We start from the raw sequence: 20,210 nt of genomic DNA, 5'->3' as shown, positions 1-20,210 counted from the left end.
CTTCTCGTTGTTGTTGTTGAAGACGTTGAGCCTCGGCGTCTTGTCCCTCTTGGTGTAGACGAGCTCGTTCTTCCTCTTGGCGCCGTAGTCGTTGCCGTACTTGAGCTTGAGCAAAAGCGACTTGTTTTGATTGAGGACGAGGGACTTGCTCATCGACTTGCTCTTGTGAATGCTTGTCATGTAGCGGGTTCCGACATGCATGCCGGTCTTGACGCGCGGCTCGTCGAAGTATGTTCGATGACGGTGTACTGGAGTCAGAGAAGGTGTCGTCAGAGTGTCGACTCGAACGGCTCCGTATTGAGGATGAAGAGGTGGAAGGATGCCGGTTCCTCATCAAGGTGCGGATCTCGTCCATTCTTGCATCATTCTCTTGCTTGTGAGAGTCGAACTTGTTGTCGAAGTAGTCTCTTGTACGTTGCTCGGAGAGTCACAAGTCGGTGGCGAGGTTGTCGATGCGGTCGCTCATAGCTTGTTGCTCTTGGTGTAACACCCTTTGAGCACCAAAGAGGTGGCTCTTTGTGGCGAATGATGACATGTCGTCGCCGTTCTCGATGAGAGGTGGATTTGTAGAAGAACTTGTCCTATCCATCATTCCAAACAAAATGTAAGTGGTAGAAGGAAAAGAACGTGTACCAAATGTACCTTGACCGAAGTTGAAGATGAATCAAGTTCACTCAAATACGGACAATCAAATAGCACTGTTGGTACCAATTCTTGTCGGTTCGCACACCTACACACGTAAAAGCTTATGGTGGAGCTTGGTTAGGATGGTGGCACAAAATTTGATGCAATAGTAAGTGAGCTTCAATAATGTTGGAAAAGGTTCACAAATTTACAAATGCAACAGGTAGACCAAGCAAGTAATGGTACACGGAAACACACACGCAAATAGATAAGTGGGATTGTGCAAACCAAAAGTGAGCCAAAATGTGGAAACCACGAAAATGCTCTTGTTGCACAATACTTAGAGAGACGCTAGCACGATTGCACAATAGGCGGATACGGAACTTGTGCACAACCTACTAGGCAAAAATGCAACTATCTCTATCCCACGTATGCTATATGTATGGTATTTCGGTGCAATGATCCAAGATGATCCAATATGACAATCTTAATGTAGTATGATGCTATGGTTCTTGTTTGTAAGCTCTTTGCTTATCTTTCCTCTTTGCTTAAAAGCTTGGGTGGCTCTTTCACTTTTGAGCTCTTTTCTCATGCAAAACTTCACGAAGCAAGATAGCAATTGTGTATGCTATGACAACTTTGTGACACACAAGTGGATCCCAAGATATGCACCACTATGGTATGGTATGTATGCTATGGAGTATGATCACTAATGTGCACAAGTCACGTTGCCGGCAATACTCAATGGCTAGTCTCGATGGGTAAGCTACGCAAAAGTAGGGACATGTGGGGTATCAATGCAATTGCAAGTTATGACAAAGATGTCGTCGAAGTTACCGTCCTTGGCGATGATGAGACCCTTGCGAAGATGAGCCGTGGTGATGAAGTCAAACCGTACCTAGATAACCGAGACACAAAAGGATACGGGAGCCACAACTCAAAATCTCAAGGACCAAAATGTGTCAAAATCGTCATACGAGGTATCGGGGAAGATGGTGGTGTATGTGGCTTTGGACGATCTGGTGGAATGTGGGGTTGTGGTAGTGGCCGAACTGTCAAACTTCAGTGTCGTCAGGGTTTCACGGACGTCCGGTCTTTTACAGTCATCTGGGCGTCGTCGGACGTCCGACCTTTTCCGGTCGTCCGGAGCCTGGGCGAAAATCGGGCTCGGGAAGATGAACTGCGAGAATTCCGGGGAATAAGAAGATGGTGATGTTGAAATCGAGCAAATTGGTTGATGGAAAAGGGTGGGGAGGGTGGGGGAAGCTAGATCCCCACGTAGCAACACAAATCCATGGACCAAATCCAACAAAATCCCAACTCACCAACAAATCACAAAAAAATTTGGGGCTATTTTTGGTGGGGAATTTTCGGATTTAGGACAAAAACATCAAAATCAAGCTAGAAAACACGGGGTAGGGGCTCCAAAAACGTGATCAACGTGGCTCATGATACCAAGATGATGTAGGGCGGAACCCTAGGTGGACGATCTTTCACGTTTGGAGTGGATCCTACGGGGAATCACGAAGAACACGCGAAGGCACAAAGGGGAAAACACGGGGAAAACGAGAGAGAATCACGAAACCGACATATAATCAATCACGCGAGTGCTAGATCACCGAACAAAAAGAGATACACGAGATCCAAAGTCAACAAAGGTAAGGATACAAAGGGACCGTTCTTCTCCGTACGGAGGGCTTGATGATCTTCCCTAGAAAGGGGTCTTGAATCTGCTTGGGGGATCTTCTCCGAAGAGGTCGTGAGCTCCGAGGAGAAGTAACCAAGTGGATGAGCAAGGCTCTCACACAAATATGAGCTAAACCAATGCTGAATCTAATTAGGAGGTGGGAGAGACCTATTTATAGTCGTAGTGCAAAAGGAGGTCAAAGTGAAGGGGTACAAGGGCTCCAGCCCGCGGCGCGGTCACTCAGGGGTCGGACATCCGGAAGGCGTCGGACCTCCGGAGGCTCGGGACGGTCCGGACGTCCGATCGAGCTCGGGCGTCCGTAGAATCAGCTCTGTCGTGGTCGCGTCGGACGTCCGGAGGGGGTCGGTCGTCCGGAGCTTCGTGACGGTCCGGACGTCCGGAGGTCTTCGGCCGTCCGTAGATTCGGCTCGGTTGCTTGTCGTCCGGTCGTCCGGTCCGCCTCGGACATCCGTAGATTCAGTTCGGGTGGCGAAGTGCCGGACGTCCGGAAAGCTTGGTCGTCCGTGTCCTGGCACTCGTCGGACGTCCGGACTTGGTCGGTCATCCGACGCCTGTAGCTTCCACGGCAGCTCTTCTTCTTGTCCATCATGCTTGGGGTCCTTGCCGTCTTGGATCTTGTATGTAGCTGTTCCGTGGCTCGCTTCCAGGCACCTGATCACACACAGAGTTTCCGAATGAGGTAGTAGCCATGTCTCGTGAGTAGGGAGAGAAAGTTCGGAGAGGAGCGAGTTCACCTTATCTTCAATAGCCTTAGCTCGGGCTCGTGTCATGGGTCCAAGTGGTGTTGAGGAAGATGTATGCACGTCCATGGGGATGAGCGAGGGATGCTCCGCATCACCTTGTCTGGGTCCTTGACAACACGGGTAACTCCGGGGGAAATCCTAGATCTCCTTGGGATCGAGCGATGGCGGTGCATTTGCGTCGTAGTCCCTCTTGAGGGCATCATTTCTGGAGTTTCTCCGGTTGAAGGGACAGTGGTGCTAGCGGTGCACGGTCTGGTGGCGCGACTGCCGATAAAAATCGCGCCGACTATGGTCATGGCGGACGATGGCGGCATCTCCGATGCCATTTATCTTGGCGAGGCAGTTTGTGTCATCATGCTAGGGTGCTCCGGGGGAAACCTTAGATCTGGGTGTCCCGGATCAGACGATGACCGCTCTTCCTCCGGGGTAATCGTTTTCAAGCTAGTGATAGCTGGAGGGGGCAAGAGGTGGGGCGGTGCTACATCTTCAGCATTAGTGGCATCGGGTCTCAGCGGCGTGGCACAGTGGGGTCTCAGTACTGGATGTGTGTTGATGGGCACGCGCAGGAGGATGACGTTGTTTGGCACCATGGGGGCGTCAACAGCAGAAGGGCTTGGCAAGGTTTTTTCATTGATCACTCCTGAAGATGGGACTGAGGAAGATGGCGGCGGCGGATTTTTGAGCACGCGCATGTGGTACGCGCTAAGGGTCTGTTAGACCGGTTGGTGCTTCTGGCTAGCCAGCGGGTGGCTTGGCGAGGCCACTGGATTTCCTGGTGTGTGTTGGTAACGAGGCCACGACACATCATAAACTTTGTCGGTATGGCGATAGTGATCGTCTGAAAGATGGCTTTGCATTGGTTCATGTATTAATTTTATATAAAGCTTTGTGAAATAATATTTTTTATCAAAAGGTGGGCATCCCTCCGATTTCATTAACGAACCCACCAAAAGAAAAACAACATCCAACATCACTTCAGGCGTTCAAACTAACAACTGCCACTGCTAATTAGGTGAGATAATTTAATAAAGATGGATGTGTGCATCGATCGATGTAGAGGCTGGGAGTTATCCTCTTTTTTAAGAGAAAAATGAAATGAGCCCCAAGAGTTTCCTTTTTTTAGGAAAAAACATTAAAACCGATAAGAGTTTCGGTTTTAAAAGAAAAAAATCTTAACCGGCAAGTTTGGCTGGCTATATTGAAAAACAGTATAACACAACTAGTTACGAGCCTCCACAGCGATTTGAGCGTCTCAGCCATCGGATGGCTCTAATGTACGTTCTAGATTAACTACGTCATCCTACATTGTTCACTTGCCCCACACAATGTTTCGCGGGCCGCTGCTCCGCTAAATGACCTCCAGCTTCTGTCCGTAATCGGGCCGTAAAGGCCCAGGTCCAGTCGAAGTCGCGAACCCGACCCAGTGTCGTTGCTCTTTCAATTTTCCTCCATCGATCGAGGACGCCTCATCTCCTCTCACAGCGGCGCCTCCTCTCCCCGACCACGACCATGCGCTCCCCTCGCGGCGATCTACTCCTCCTCATCATCCATACTCTCTCCCAGCCCATTTGAGTCATCACCTCGCTACCTCCGTATTCTCACCGCCGAGGTGTCGATCGAGGGTGATACCTATTATGTCCGTGAACATACGCATCACTGTCTGTGTTGCCTCTTCTAGCAAGTGGCATCTCCCCGCCGTCCACGGCACCACCTCCTTCACCGATTCATATTTGCCAACTTTCATGGACTCCTCGTTTGTGTAGTTGCCGGAATCGCTACAGGAGCAAGAACTCTAATGAGTTTCAGAGAAGAACTGAGAGAGACAGAGTGGTTTTTGCGCTGCTGAACTTGTGCAGCTTTCCTGTTAATTTTTGTTCCTATATTCGTTACAGAGAGGAACGACCAAGCTAGCTAACTCCCAGCCGTCCAGACAACTGCGAGCATGTCGCCATGGATCTCCGCTAGCACCTCCACAGGTATGCTGAGTTGCTGACCTCATCGACATCTCCTTGGACACCCTCCGAACCATTACCATCCCCACAGTACACTACTATTTTGATTGTGCTAGGTTTGGGGACTGACAGAAACGTTTGTGCATGTTCATAAGTTGATGTGGGGACTGGCAGGCTTATTGTTGATCACATCATGTTTGTTTTTGTTAAATTATAAGGTGGTTCTGGTTGTTACACATATGTGATATGTCATTTCAGGCAATTATCAACTTCACAATTTTTCTTTAGTTAACAGGAGTTAGCCACATTTTCATTAGTCTTTCTTCCCTAAATTTGTTTCCCCCGTTTCAACCAGTTGACACGACATAGAAGGTAAATTCTGGGTTCCATGTATATGACTAAAGCCGTTACATGCATATTAGTTATTTACAATGTACTATATAAATCTGCAGGTTAGGATCGCATGATAAAGTTGTCCTTGATTGAAGTGTTGGCTCCTTGGTTGTTGATAAATGTCTATGGAGTCAGAGGTACCACGCAAACACGAACCAATGATCTTATTTAGGCGATTATAAGCAGTTTTCTCTATAAGGTGTCCTTTTTACCAAGTTAATAGTAACTACAGTTGATGCCATATATACTAACGGGGTGTTACTACTCTTTGCAGGTCACTTACAAGGCGGTGGTTGTTGCTTTTGTCATAGTGACCCTGGCCATGTTAGACAGGTAAGTAAGGTATTACTATATGTGAAGATTGAATGTTGAAATTCCCAACAAATAATAGTTAAGAGGTTTTGTTATTAAATTAGCCTACGAGCCAATTTGCCTTTTAATCTTATATAAGCTTTTTGTGTGGTATTACAGTGCCTTTTATTTCGCTATGAATAGTTGGGTCTAAAGTCCAAACGCATATTTTTTTCATCCCCTGTATTATGTTATCTCCCATGTTTCATATGTTTATTGAAATTTTGTATCATTTGACTGAAAAAGTTGATGGGCGCCGCAATGCGTGGCATTATGGTCTAGTAACCCTGGAAAGCATCATCATTAGGTGAGCAGATTAAGTCATTGTTTCAAGTTCATCTGTGGACGCTCGCAACTCTCGTGCTGCCCTCCTGTGGTCATAGCGCTGCTCCAGGTCTATATGCAAGACAATTCTCCTAGATTGGGTGCAAAGTTTTGCGGCCTCGATGCAGTCGTGTCCTTCAATCTCTAAGCGTCGCTGGATATGTCTACTGCTACGGACCCAGTGAACCTGTAACGATCTTTCCACTTTTGTGCACTTGAATGTAAAGTTTTTCAGGTAATGAAAGATTCACGGGGTAATGAAAGAGTCTATGATGAACAAGCTTAAGTTTTTTTAGAAAAGGAGGATGACCCCCGGCCTCTGCATCTGGGCGATTTTATTAATTATTCTCACAAGACTTTACAAAGTCATACAACAGTAAGACTCACTAGTAGAAAAAGGGCCTAATGTGAAGCATATTAGTCCCGGTTTGTAACAAAATCGGCACTAATGTGATCATTAGTGCCAGTCCCAATGGCTAGGGGGGGCGGAGATCATTAGTACCGGTTCGTGGCGACCCTTTAGTACCGGTTCGCGTCACGAACCGGTACTAAAGTGGCTGTTGTAGGCTGTGGTCAGGGGGCCCACCAACACCTTTAGTACTGGTTTGTGCCACAAACCGGTACTAGAGGTTCCTAGTTGACAGCGGTTTTTTAGTCCCACCTCGCTTCGCTAACAGAGTTTTTACCATCTTAAATATGTTACTTCTCAAACTATCACAACCACTTGGTCTTCATTGGACTCTGTGTAGAATTTGTGGCCATAATATGAGTCTTCTCCGGTTTCTAAACCGGTGAGGACTCATATTGACAATTTAGATTATACACAAAAAGAACATTGATGATCAATGTATTTTTTGATGTATTTCTCTGTAGCAGTAGCGCGTTTTGAGAGCTAAATCATCGTGAACTTGAAAAGCACTACAAAATGAACTATGAAAAATTTGAAATTTGGCAAGGTATCATCGTTTCACCTACATAGCATGTGCAAAAAAGTAGAGAGGGTTACGACAAAAACTTGCTGCACTTCATGTACAATTAAACTGGACAATCTCTTACGAAGTATCAGGGTTTCGGACGAAAACTAATCTGTTACACCGGCTATTCAATATTTTAATAACTTATTACAAGTCCGGACTTTTTTGCGTTCATATGCATAATTCAAATCCACGTCATCAACTTTCAACCCTTTTTGACATAATTTGCTATTTTCGATGCATTTACTGACTTGTTTTGAGAGCTAAATCACCGTGAAATTGAAAAGCACTACAAAATAAACTCTGAAAAAGTTGAAACTTGGCAAAGTATCATCATTTCACACTCATAGAATGTGCAAAAAAGTAGAGAGGGTTACGGCAAAAACTGGACGCACTTCGTGTACAAACTGGACAATCTCTTACGAAGTATCAGAGTTTTGGACGAAAATTCATCTGTTACACCGGCTATTCAATATTTTAATAACTTATTACAACTCCGGACTTTTTTGCGTTCAGATGTACAATTCAAATCCACGTCATCAACTTTCAACCCTTTCTGACATAATTTGCTATTTTCGATACATTTACTGATTTGTTTTCAGAGCTAAATCACCGTGAAATTGAAAAGCACTACTAAATGAACTTTGAAAAGGTTGAAACTTGGCAAGGTATCATCATTTTCACCCGCATAGCATGTGCAAAAAAGTAGAGAGGGTTACGGCAAAAACTAGATGCACTTCGTGTATAAACTAGACAATCTCTTACGAAGTATCAGGGTTTCGGATGAAAACTCATCTGTTACACCGGCTATTCAATATTTTAATAACTTATTACAACTACGGACTTTTTTGCGTTCAGATGCACAATTCAAATCTACTTCATCAACTTTCAACCCTTTTGACATAATTTGCTATTCTCGATGCATTTACTGATTTGTTTTGAGAGCTAAATCACCGTCAAATTGAAAAGCACTACAAAATAAACTCTGAAAAGGTTGAAACTTGGCAAGGTATCATCATTTCACCCGCATAGCATGTGCAAAAATGTAGAGAGGGTTACGGCAAAAACTGGATGCACTTCGTGTATAAACTGGACAATCTCTTATGAAGTATCAGGGTTTCAGACGAAAACTCATCTGTTACACCGGCTATTCAATATTTTAATAACTTATTAAAACCTCAAACTTTTTTTTGCGTTCAGATGCACAATTTAAATCCACGTCATCAACTTTCAACCCTTTCTAACATAATTTTCTATTCGATGCATTTACTGATTTGTTTTCAGAGCTAAATCACCGTGAAATTGCAAAGCACTACAAAATGAACTGAAAAATCACTACAAATATGAATATAATGATAAAACACACTAATATTAAACATAAGAAACTCTAAATACAGCAAAAAAAATACTCAGAAATAAATAGAAGAATATATATAAACCACAAAAGAAAAAAAACTATATGAAAAAATTATTTCTACGCTGCCCAGTGGGCCTGCTGGGCATTGGGCGTGCTTATGCAGGCCCATAAGGCCCAGCAGGCTCACAGGGCAGCGCGACAAAATTAGGCCCAGAGGTCAGTGATACGTCTCCAACGTATCTATAATTTTTGATTGTTCCATGCTATTATATTACCTGTTTTGGATGTTTATGGGCTTTACTTTACACTTTTATCATTTTTGGGACTAAGCTACTAACCGGAGGCTCAACCCGATTTTTTTTTGTTTATTTTAGTGTTTCGAAGGAAAGGAATATCAAACGGAGTCCAAACGGAATGAAACCTTCGGGAGCGATCTTTTTGGAACAAACACAATTCAGAGGACTTGGAGTGGAAGTCAAGCAAAAGCCGAGGAGGCCACGAGGGTGTCCGGCGTGCCCCCCACCCTCATGGGCCCCTCGAGCGTCCACCGACCTACTTCTTCCTCCTATATATATCCACGTACCCCGAAAACATCCAGGAGCACCACAAAAAACTATTTCCACCACCACAACCTTCTGTATCCGCGAGATCCCATCTTGGAGCCTTCGTCGGCACTCTGCCGGAGGGGGAATCGACCACGAAGGGCCTCTACATCATCTCCAAGGCCTCTCCGATGAGTTGTGAGTAGTTTACCACAAACCTTCGGGTCCATAGTTATTAGCTAGATGGCTTCTTCTCTCTCTTTGAATCTCAATACAAAGTTCTCCTCGATCTTCTTGGAGATCTATTCGATGTAACTCTTTTTGCGGTGAGTTTGTCGAGATCCGATGAATTGTGGGTTTATGATCAAGTTTATCTATGAGAAATATTTGAATCTCCTCTGAATTCTTTTATGCATGATTAATTTATCTTTGCAAGTCTCTTCGAATTATCAGTTTGGTTTGGCCTACTAGATTGATGTTTCTTGCAATGGGAGAAGTGCTTAGCTTTGGATTCAATCTTGCGGTGTCCTTTCACAGTGACAGCAGGAGCAGCAAGGCACGTATTGTATTATTGCCATCGAGGACAAAAAGATGGGGTTTATATCATATTGCATGATTTTATCCCTCTACATCATGTCATCTTGCTTAATGTGTTACTCTGTTCTTATGAACTTAATACTCTAGATGCAGGCAGGAGTCGGTCGATGTGTGGAGTAATAGTAGTACATGCAGAATCGTTTCGATCTACTTGTCACGGACGTGATGCCTATATACATGATCATGCCTAGATAATCTCATAACTATGCGCTTTTCTATCAATTGCTCGACAGTAATTTGTTCACCCACCGTAATACTTATGCTATCTTGAGAGAAGCCACTAGTGAAACTTATGGCCCCCGGGTCTATCTTTTATCATATAAGTTTTTAATCTACTTTTATTTTGCATCTTTTACTTTCCAATCTATATCATAAAAATACCAAAAATATTTATCTTATCATATTATCTCTATCAGATCTCACTTTTGCAAGTGGCCGCGAAGGGATTGACAACCCCTTTATTGCGTTGGTTGCGAGGTTCTTGTTTGTTTGTGTAGGTGCGTGGGACTTTTGAGGAGCCTCCTACTGGATTGATACCTTGGTTCTCCAAAACTGAGGGAAATACTTACGCTACTTTGCTGCATCATCCTTTCCTCTTCAAGGAAAACCAACGCAAGCTCAAGACGTGGCAAGAAGGATTTCTGGCACCGTTGCCGGGGAGGTCTTCGCTCAAGTCAAAACATACCAAGTACCCATCACAAACTCATCTCCCTCGCATTACATTATTTGCCATTTGCCTCTCGTTTTCCTCTCCCCCACTTCACCCTTGCCTTTTTATTCGCCCTCTCTTTCTCAATCTCCTCTCTCTTTCGCTTGCCTTTTTGTTTGCTTGTGTGTTGGATTTCTTGTCACGATGGCGCAAGATAATACCAAATTGTGTGACTTTTCCAATACCAATAATAATGATTTCCTTAGCACTTCGATTGCTCCTCTTAATGATGTTGAGTCTTGTGAAATCAATGCTGCTTTGTTGAATCTTGTTATGAAAGATCAATTCTCCGGCCTTCCCAGTGAAGATTCCACTACTCATATAAACAATTTTGTTGATTTGTGTGATATGCAAAAGAAGAAAGATACAGATAATTATATTGTTAAATTGAAGCTATTTCCGTTTTCACTTAGAGATCGTGCTAAAACTTGGTTTTTGTCTTTACCTAAGAATAGTATTGATTCATGGAATAAGTGCAAAGATGCTTTTATCTCTAAGTATTTTCCTCCCGCTAAGATCATCTCTCTTAGAAACGATATTATGAATTTTAAACAACTTGATCATGAGCATGTTTCCCAATCTTGGGAAAGAATGAAATTAATGATTCGTAATTGCCCTACTCATGGTTTGAACTTATGGATGATCATACAAATTTTTTATGCCGGATTGAATTTTTCTTCTAGAAATCTTTTAGATTCGGCCGCGGGAGGCACTTTTATGGAAATTGCCTTAGGAGAAGCTACTAAACTCCTTGATAACATTATGGCTAATTATTCTTAATGGCACACCGAAAGATCTATTAGTAAAAAAGTGCATGTTATAGAAGAAATTAATGTTTTGAGCGGAAAGATGGATGAACTTACGAAATTGTTTGCTACTAAGAGTGCCCCTATTGATCCTAATGATATGCCTTTGTCTACTTTGATTGAGAATAATAATGAATCTATGGATGTGAACTTTGTTGGTAGGAATAATTTTGGCAACAATGCTTATAGAGGAAACTTTAATCCTAGGCCGTTCCTTAGTAATTCCTCTAATAATTATGGTAATTCCTACAATAACTCTTATGGAAATTTTAATAAAATGCCCTCTGATTTTGAGAATAGCGTTAAAGAATTTATGACCTCTCAAAAGAATTTTAACACTTTGCTTGAAGAAAAATTGCTTAAAGTTGATGATTTGGCTAGGAACGTTGATAGGCTTTCGCTTGATGTTGATTCTTTGAAACTTAGATCTATTCCACCTAAGCATGATATCAATGAGTCTTTCAAAGCCATGAGAATTGCCATTGATGAGTGCAAAAAAAGAACCGCTAGATTGCGTGCTAAGAAAGATTGCTTTGTAAAAGTGTGTTCTTCTAGTTTCCATGAAAATGATGAGGAAAATCTAAAAGTTATTGATGTGTCCCCTATTAGATCCTTGTTTTGCAATATGAACCTTGATAATGATGGGACTGGAGATGAGTCAACTTTAGTTAAAAGGCGTCCCAATAATTCGGAGTTTTTAGATCTTGATGCTAAATTTGGTAAAAGTGGGATTGGAGAGGTGAAAACTTTAAATAGCATTGAACCTACTATTACGGATTTCAAGGAATTTAATTATGATAATTGTTATTTAATAGATTGTATTTCCTGGTTGCAATCGTGTTGAATTCTCCTCATGCTTATAGTCAAAACAAAGCTTTTACCAAACATATTGTTGATGCCTTGATGCAATCTTATGAGGAAAAACTTAATTTGGAAGTTTCTATACCTACAAAACTTTATGATGAGTGGGAACCTACTATAAAGATTAAAATTAAAGATCATAAGTGCTATGCTTTATGTGATTTGGGTGCTAGTGTTTCCACGATTCCGAAAACTTTATGTGATGTGCTAGGTTTCCATGATTTTGATGATTGCTCTTTAGACTTGCACCTTGCGGATTCCACCATTAAGAAACCTATGGGAAGGATTAATGATGTTCTTATTATTGCAAATAGGAATTATGTGCCCGTAGATTTTATCGTTCTTGATATAGATTGCAATCTTTCATGTCCTATTATTCTTGGTAGACCTTTCCTTAGAACGATTGGTGCAATTATTAATATAAAGGAAGGGAATATAAGATTCCAATTCCCATTAAGGTTAGGCATGAAACACTTCCCTAGAAATAAGGTTAAATTACCTTATGAATCTATCATGCGAGCTACTTATGAATTGAGTGTCAAAGATGGCACTACTTAGATCTATCCTCGCTTTTATGCCTAGCCAGGGGCGTTAAACAATAGCGCTAGTTGGGAGGCAACCCAATTTTATTTTTGTTTCTTGCCTTTTGCTTCTGTTTAGTAATAAATATTTCATCTAGCTTCTGTTTAGATGTGTTTTTATGTTTTAATTAGTGTTTGTGCCACGTAGAACCTATAGGATAACCTACGGTGATAGTTAATTTGATTCTGCTGAAAAACAGAAACTTTGCACTCATGAGAAAAAAATTCAATAAATCACAGAAACATGCTTTTGTGTTGATTCTTTTTTATGTAGATCAATAGACAAATTTAATAAGACGTCCTATTTTGGTAGGAGTTTTGGAGTTCCAGAAGTATTCGAAAGTTACAGATTTCTATAGACTGTTCTGTTTTTGACAGATTCTGTTTTTCGTATGTTGTTTGCTTATTTTGATGCATCTATGGCTAGTATCGGGGGTATGAACCATAGAGAAGTTAGAATACAGTAGGTTTAACACCAATATAAATAAAGAATGAGTTCATTACAGTACCTTATGTGGTGGTTTTTCTTTCTTGCACTAACGGAGCTTATGAGATTTTCTGTTGAGTTTTGTGTTGTGAAGTTTTTAAGTTTTGGGTAAAGATTTGATGGACTATGGAATAAGGAGTGGCAAGAGTCTAAGATTCGGAATGCCCATGACACCCCAAGATATTCAAGGATAACCAAAAGCCTAAGCTTGGGGATGCCCCGGAAGGCATCCCCTCTTTCATTTTCGTCTATCGATAACTTTACTTGGAGCTATATTTTTATTCGCCACATGATATGTGTTTTGCTTGGAGCGTCTTGTATGATATGAGTCTTTGCTTTCTAGTTTACCACAATCATCCTTGATGTACACACCTTTTGAGAGAGACCCACATGATTTAGAATTTATTAGAATACTCTATGTGCTTCACTTATATCTTTTGAGCTAGATAGTTTTGCTCTATGTGCTTCATTTATATTTTCTAGAGCACGGCGGTGGCTTTATTTTGAAGAAAATTTTGATTTCTCATGCTTCACTTATATTATTTTAAGAGTCTTTTAGAACAGCATGGTATTTGCTACGGTTATAAGTTTGGTCTTAGAATGTGAGCATCCAAGTTGGATATAATAAAAACTATCATAGAAAGTGCATTAAACACTTTGATCAATTTGATGCTTGATAATTGTTTTGAGATATAAATGTGGTAATGTTATAGTCATGCTAGTTGGTTAATTATGAAATTGAGAAATACTTGTGTTGAAGTTGGCAAGTCCCGTATGACGTATGATCCACACCGAAGCCTCCAGGAAGGTAATCGGCGCCGAGGGCGTCGACTTTGGTGCGGCCGCCACGCCGGCCAGGAGTTTCCCCCAGATCCATGCCCACCCGCCAGATCCGTCCAGGCAGTATTGGCGTCGACCGTAGTCGCTACCGTAGCCAGCACGAACTGGAGTAGATCGAGTCGGAGACGACGCCTCCCATGGAACTTTGGGCAGCCATCGAGGAGCCGCCGTAGCGCCCCCGCGTCCACGCCGCCCACGCAGCCATGGAGGGGCCCCACCTGCACCCCCGGGTGCCGCCCGCCAGGCAGGCCACACCGCGCGCCATCGATCGAGGCCGCCGCCCCAAGATCCCCGCGCCGCCCGAGGCGCCGACGGTCAGATCTGAAGCAGATCGACCACAGCCACCATAGGCGCGCCCCGAACGGCTGCCCACGCGACCACCGAGGGAAGCAGCTCCTGCCGTCGCCCCCTGAGCCCTCGCCGGCGCGCCCCGTCGCCAACGCGCCGCCAACTGCCGCCGAACGCCACCCGCGCCAGGTCCGGCCACTATGGGGAGGAGAGATCCCGTCGACGCTGACGCCAACCAGGCTTTGCCCGGCGGCGCGCCCCGGCGGCGACGGGCAGGAGAGGTGGGAGAGAGGGCCGAGGGCTTGGCGGCGCTAGGGTTCCCCCCTGGTCGCTGCGCAGGGGCGACCCAGGGGAGGGGACCTGAGATGAACAAGCTTAAGTTAAACCTGCTACGCCTAATTTGAAGGTAATGAGTCCAAAAACCAATGAATCGAACAGAGATTCAACAGGGCATACTTACATTACTTCTTGAACCTTGCATCAATTAAAACTTAAAAGTATATATGATCGGCAATGACGTGCATCATCTTGCAAGGTCAAGTAACCAGCTAATAAACCAGTTCACTAATAATGAACACAAAAGCACTATCATATCACCATCACTAGTGACACCGCAAAAAAAAAATCACCATCACTAGCGATTCACGAACCAACAACAAAAGCACTACCACCAACATGAAAGCGTTACCAGTCTACCCCCATCAGATCAGGGAATTCGGCAACATGGCATATTATTTAATTGGCGTTCTTTTTTTTCCCCAAAGGGCCGCATAGGACCGGACTCCACTATCATCGTCACGATAACGAAATAAACCGCGACCACAAAAGCAGAATCCAGAGGTGCATAAGGAAACTAAAAAGCAGCTAAAACCACAGCTAGGGGAGTTCCAGGCCGCGTGCACGGCTAGCCTGTGAAGAAAACGAACAAACTACGGAGCAAGATCGAGCAACAGAATAGTTTCAAGTTTCTACAACGCAACAACCGCCTTATGATCGATAGGGTCACTCGTTTTCCGTAGAGCGCAAAAGCAGCAGCTACGCTTGGTTCAGAGTTCAGACACCAGACTTTTTTCCTTGGGCGATCAGGCACCATCAGGGGCAACATCATCTTCCATAGCTTCAGTTTCAGCGATGCGAAGCAAAACTTGTGTCAGGATCACGTGCTCCATCCGTATGATGAGTAGGAGCCCCTCCCCGGTCAGCATCATTCTGGGGATCTGCCTGATAATTGGCATCATTTGCGTGGATGATATGGACCTTCATCGTTCTCTCATTGCTCAACAGTTCAAAGAGGCAGATATCACCCGTCTTCAGCTTGTTGTCTTTTACAAACTGTTTCCATCCACTTCCAAGCCTTTTACCACAACTGTTTTCACGAAACTGCACCTCCCACTTCTTGCCCTGCAACTGAAGATACATGTGTCGCTCCTCCCCAAGATATTTCTTAGCATAGTATTTGGAGAAGATCTGTTTACAGTGAACAAAAGAGTTAGATAATGACAAGAAAACTCTGTAAAATAACATGTTAAATTGCTTCCTAAATTTGTACGATATTAGGAAGCAATCTCCAATCTGTATTTCAATTCAGAGATTACTATTTATGAATTACATTATCATATAGCGTTTTCATTAACATTCCATAAGCAGCACTTTACAGTTTAAACAGGCACCTACATGATCGATGCAGGACAAACATTGAAAAAAATGGAGCTCACCAGAAAGAATTCTGAAGCAACGTTGTACTTGCGCATCACAGCAACAAAGATGGGGTTCTCTGAGTGTATGGATTGGACCTTCTGCTTCACCACTTTCTTCTGAGCTGAAGTTAGTTTGGTCTTGTGGACGGTCATGTAACCATCCTTCAACTGCTCCTTCTGACATGAAAATAGCCTGTCCTTCCTGACAATGCAATTGGAACCAGACACTTCGTGTACCCCATATTCTTCTTCAGAGGAGACATGATCTCCTGTGCAAAGAAAACAGAACAGCTAAATACCAGCTATTTAAAAATGAGAATGATTTGCAAGGATAACTTATCACGGTGTTGTTATCTTACTCGCGGGACTGAGAGCTGATGACTCGCGGGAGGAAATACTTATCACAGTGTTGTTGTCTTGACAAGGCTTGTCAATTTCCATTTGGCTGCGTGGTGACTCCATTGGCATCCCTTTTCCTATGCTAAATGGCTGCGTTTGTATGGCCTCATGATGAAAATGAGAGCTTTTCACAGTATCAGTAGTACTTGTGCACCTTTTTTGCATAGGAGGCGGAAAAGGATCCACAAAGACTGATGATGCCTTCTCACAACCAAGTTCATCAAAGATTATGACATTAAACTGAGAGTTCCCATTGTATCTGAATACTAAGGTGTCACCCATGTGTAGACCAAACGTTTCAACGAATTTCCCCCATCCCACTGTAAGGACAGACTTTCCATTATTCTCGGCAACTTTAATTACATAACTGCGACGATTTTGTGTTTCAAGTATCATCTCTCTTGGGAATTCGCCCTTGAAACGCTGAACAAATTCTTTTGGGATGACCTGGAGAGAAACAATCAATATTTTTATTTGAAGAATGGGCCTAAACAGGTTAGAGAAAGATACTCTCTATAATCAAAACAAATTTGCTTTGAGAGGGTGAACATTATCCATCAGATGACATTCCCTCCCGAAATGATATTCTTGGTGATTGGTGGCTGCAATCCAGAGATAGATTCCCGAAAACCAGGAAAAAAGATTCAACTACCTGGTGATGTTAATCTGCTGGAGCTTGTGGAAGGAGAGAAATGCTCGAGTCTTTAGCAACTTGAACTTACAAAAAAACGTGGATCAATCGAGAACCATAATCATTCGATGATCTAAAGTTGTGGAAGTCGGCAGGTTGTAAGGGAGTAGAAGATCTTTGTGAGTAGTCGGCCTAGGGTTATAGAGAAGTGTGGTTGTCGATGTTACATTGACAGCATCTTGTAAATTGACATCTCTTTTTTTTCTATAAAGATAAGGTACACGCTTTGCATACTCTTGAAAAAAAAATCAAAACAAAATTTTCCATTCAATATATCTGAGTGCATATAACATACCAAGTATTTTTACTTTGAACTATGAGGAAACCTTTTGCAAACAAAAATCTGTGAATGTGCTACCAAGCTGCATTCAATCCGCGCACCAAATTAACATGAGACATGATCAAAAGTTGCAAAGACAACATATAGTTTGTGTGTGTCTCTAAAAAAAATATCGCAACATAATTTAAAGTAGAAAGTATAAATTCATTGTTCTTCAAGAAAACAACAAAGTAACTGATTAAAGGGAGTGGTACTGTATTTGAATATGAATTTACCGTCTCATGTTGCAAATCGTCCATCATAAGCACCATGAAATATTTCTTCTCATCATCCAAGTTTGTGTAGTGGTATTCAGTCCGGCTTTCTCTTCTTTCCCGAGGCACATCCATCTTTTGAGAATACCTGCAGCGCAAAAGCCATTTGAAGTGAAATTTGGTACCTAGAAATAAAGCCGTGAATAATAAAGTCTAATATTTCACCCGATTTCATGTGCCTCGTTGCGCTTGTCTTGGACCTGAGGCAAAAAAGGAGCCAGAACAACTGATAATGCTTTTTCACGACCAAGACTATCAAAGATCATGACAGTAAACTGAGAGTTCCCTTTGTATCTGAATATTCATCCATCTGTAGATCATAGTTTTCAACGAATTGCCGCCAACCCACTGTAAGAACACGCTTTTCTTGGTTCTTGGCAACCACAATAGTGTGACTCTAACCATTTCGGGTTTCCAGCTTGATCTCTCCTGGGATCTCGCCTTTGAAACGCCGGACAACTTCTTCTGGAATTATCTGCAGAAAGAAATCTTGATATTAATAGATGGTCTGTTAATAGATTAATTTTATCAAATAAAATAAAATCTGCAGACAGATATAAGACATTTTTTACGGACAGTTTATGCGCAAGATCCAAATGACAATAGTTATAATCAAGGTGTATCGTCTTTGCCTTTCTCATATCTGACTGCTAGTATTCTTAATCTTTAAGAACCGAGCAATTTTAACATGGTCTCTCTTACCTTCTTTTTTCACATGAGAGGTAAGAAGGTAAGAGTTACTCTCACCTCTCATGTGAAAAGAGCAGGTAAGAGGGAACATGTTAAAACGAAAATGACTCTGGACCTTACTTGTAATTGCCCAAGGAAAACCATGTGGAATTTTTTGTAAAGTAACTGAATAGTCTGCCCGTCAAGAAAATGACTGCAATTAACAGAACTAAAGTACTAGATACTTGTACAAACATCATTTGTCTTAAAAAAGCACAGATAGGTAATAGGGTTACCATCGCATCTTGGAAATCACCCAACATAAGCACCAAGAAATACTTCTTTTCGTCATCCAAGTTCTTGTAGTACTGGTATTGCTCATCCTGCAGCTTGCAGCTTTCAGAAGACGTGCCCATCCTTTTAGCAGCCCCTCTCAGTGCAAAATTAATTTACAGTGATAGGTGGTAAGATGACATGAAGTCATGAACAATAAGAAGGCTTGTACTTAACCCGATTTCATGTACCCTCAATGTGAATTTGGGTTTTTAATTATTTCTTTTATTTATTTTTCGAAGGTCGCAAGCTATATAGTACTCCCTCCGTCCCAAAATATAAGAACGTTTTTAACACTAGCTAGTGTCAAAAACGTTCTTATATTCTGAGACAGAGGGAGTATTAAGCAAGTCCATGCTTTAAAAAGAACGCCTCTTGATGAAGATTATGAAGATTCATGGTCTCCCCTGCCTCCTGTCAACTGAAACCGGCCATAGGGGAGAAGGAGACAGACTGAATCCGCCAGCGAGAAGGAGATCTGTGTGGTGGCTAGGGTTTTTCTAGGGAAAGGTTGATTCTTTCTTAAGTTGAAAATAAAAAAAGTTTGATCCTGGTTGAAGAGAAAAAGAAGATTCTCCGGCAACCTCACGCCGCCTCCTATCCTTGTCCCCATGGCCCATCGGACCTCCCCTCTGCCAACGGCTGGACGTGGTGACCTGCAAAACACCCCGATTCTCCGGCACCAACCACCCCGCCGGCGGTCGATTCTCCGGCGTGTTGGAGTGCTCCCCCATCGAGAGCGCGTGCAGTGCAGACACGGCGTGGCCACCGGCATGCATCAGAACGTCGCCGTCACCCTCCCCCATCTCATCTCTCCACGCACAAATGTACTTGCATCGATCACGTTACTAATAAAAGGAAATTCGATGTTGGATTCAGAATCACGCCAAGACCCAAGGAAAGAATGGTGAAAATCATCTGGGAAATTCAGCACTAGTAGAGGAACAGAGGAAAGAGGGTTTTCAGAAAGAATCACCAACCCCCATCGACAACTAAATCGAAAGAAGCCACATCGAAGAGTTATTCTTGGACTGGGAAGTGGGAATGCAATGCTTAGATTTTACATCTATTGATTCTTACCTTGCTTATCATGCCACTATTTTTCTCCTTCTCGCTGCCTTCCGCTTCCGCTGGCCTCTGCTACTATGCCACCGGAGAGAACTCGTCCAACAGTACTAACAGTCCACCTCCTCAAGACCTCGGCATTTGTTGTTTCAACTCCCAATGGGTTGCTTCTTATTGAAATTAATGATGACTAGTACTCCATCACTTCCGTTTTACTACCCAATCCTGGTTTACTAGTCTTCTCGTACATCGTGCCATATTTTGAACATGATTTTAACTTATAAAGTATAAATTATACTGTACGGCGCAGAAATTATATAAAAAAACTACATTCAAATACGAATCCAAAACTACAATTTTTGGTGGCATTCATTAACATTTTTCTAGTCAAATATGTGGTCAAACTTTGACCCAAAATATGACAGGGACTAATAAACAAACACAAAGGTAGTAATAGTTTTTTTTTAGAATCCAGTACAATCGAAGTCGCTCACATACACAAGCATACACTTCCCCTATAAACGCACACACGCATGGACGCCCTACCCCTATGTGCATCTCCCAAAGAATAAGTCGGCATAGAATCTTAAGGTTGATGAGGTCACCACAAGCGTCTCGTAGTCAA

At 42.7% G+C, this 20,210-nt stretch overlaps 1 pseudogene; it reads right to left on the bottom strand.

The window, feature by feature from the left end:
- Positions 1 to 15,219: 15,219 nt before the first annotated feature.
- LOC119306927 lies at positions 15,220 to 19,133 on the bottom strand (annotated as a pseudogene).
- Between the last annotated feature and the right edge of the window lie 1,077 nt (positions 19,134 to 20,210).

Source organism: Triticum dicoccoides, chromosome 5B (genome assembly GCF_002162155.2).
Source record: "Triticum dicoccoides isolate Atlit2015 ecotype Zavitan chromosome 5B, WEW_v2.0, whole genome shotgun sequence".
In the NCBI taxonomy this organism is placed as follows: domain Eukaryota; kingdom Viridiplantae; phylum Streptophyta; class Magnoliopsida; order Poales; family Poaceae; genus Triticum; species Triticum dicoccoides.
The sequence above is the reverse complement of the archived record's forward strand: the minus strand, read 5'-3'. Positions and strand labels throughout refer to the sequence as shown.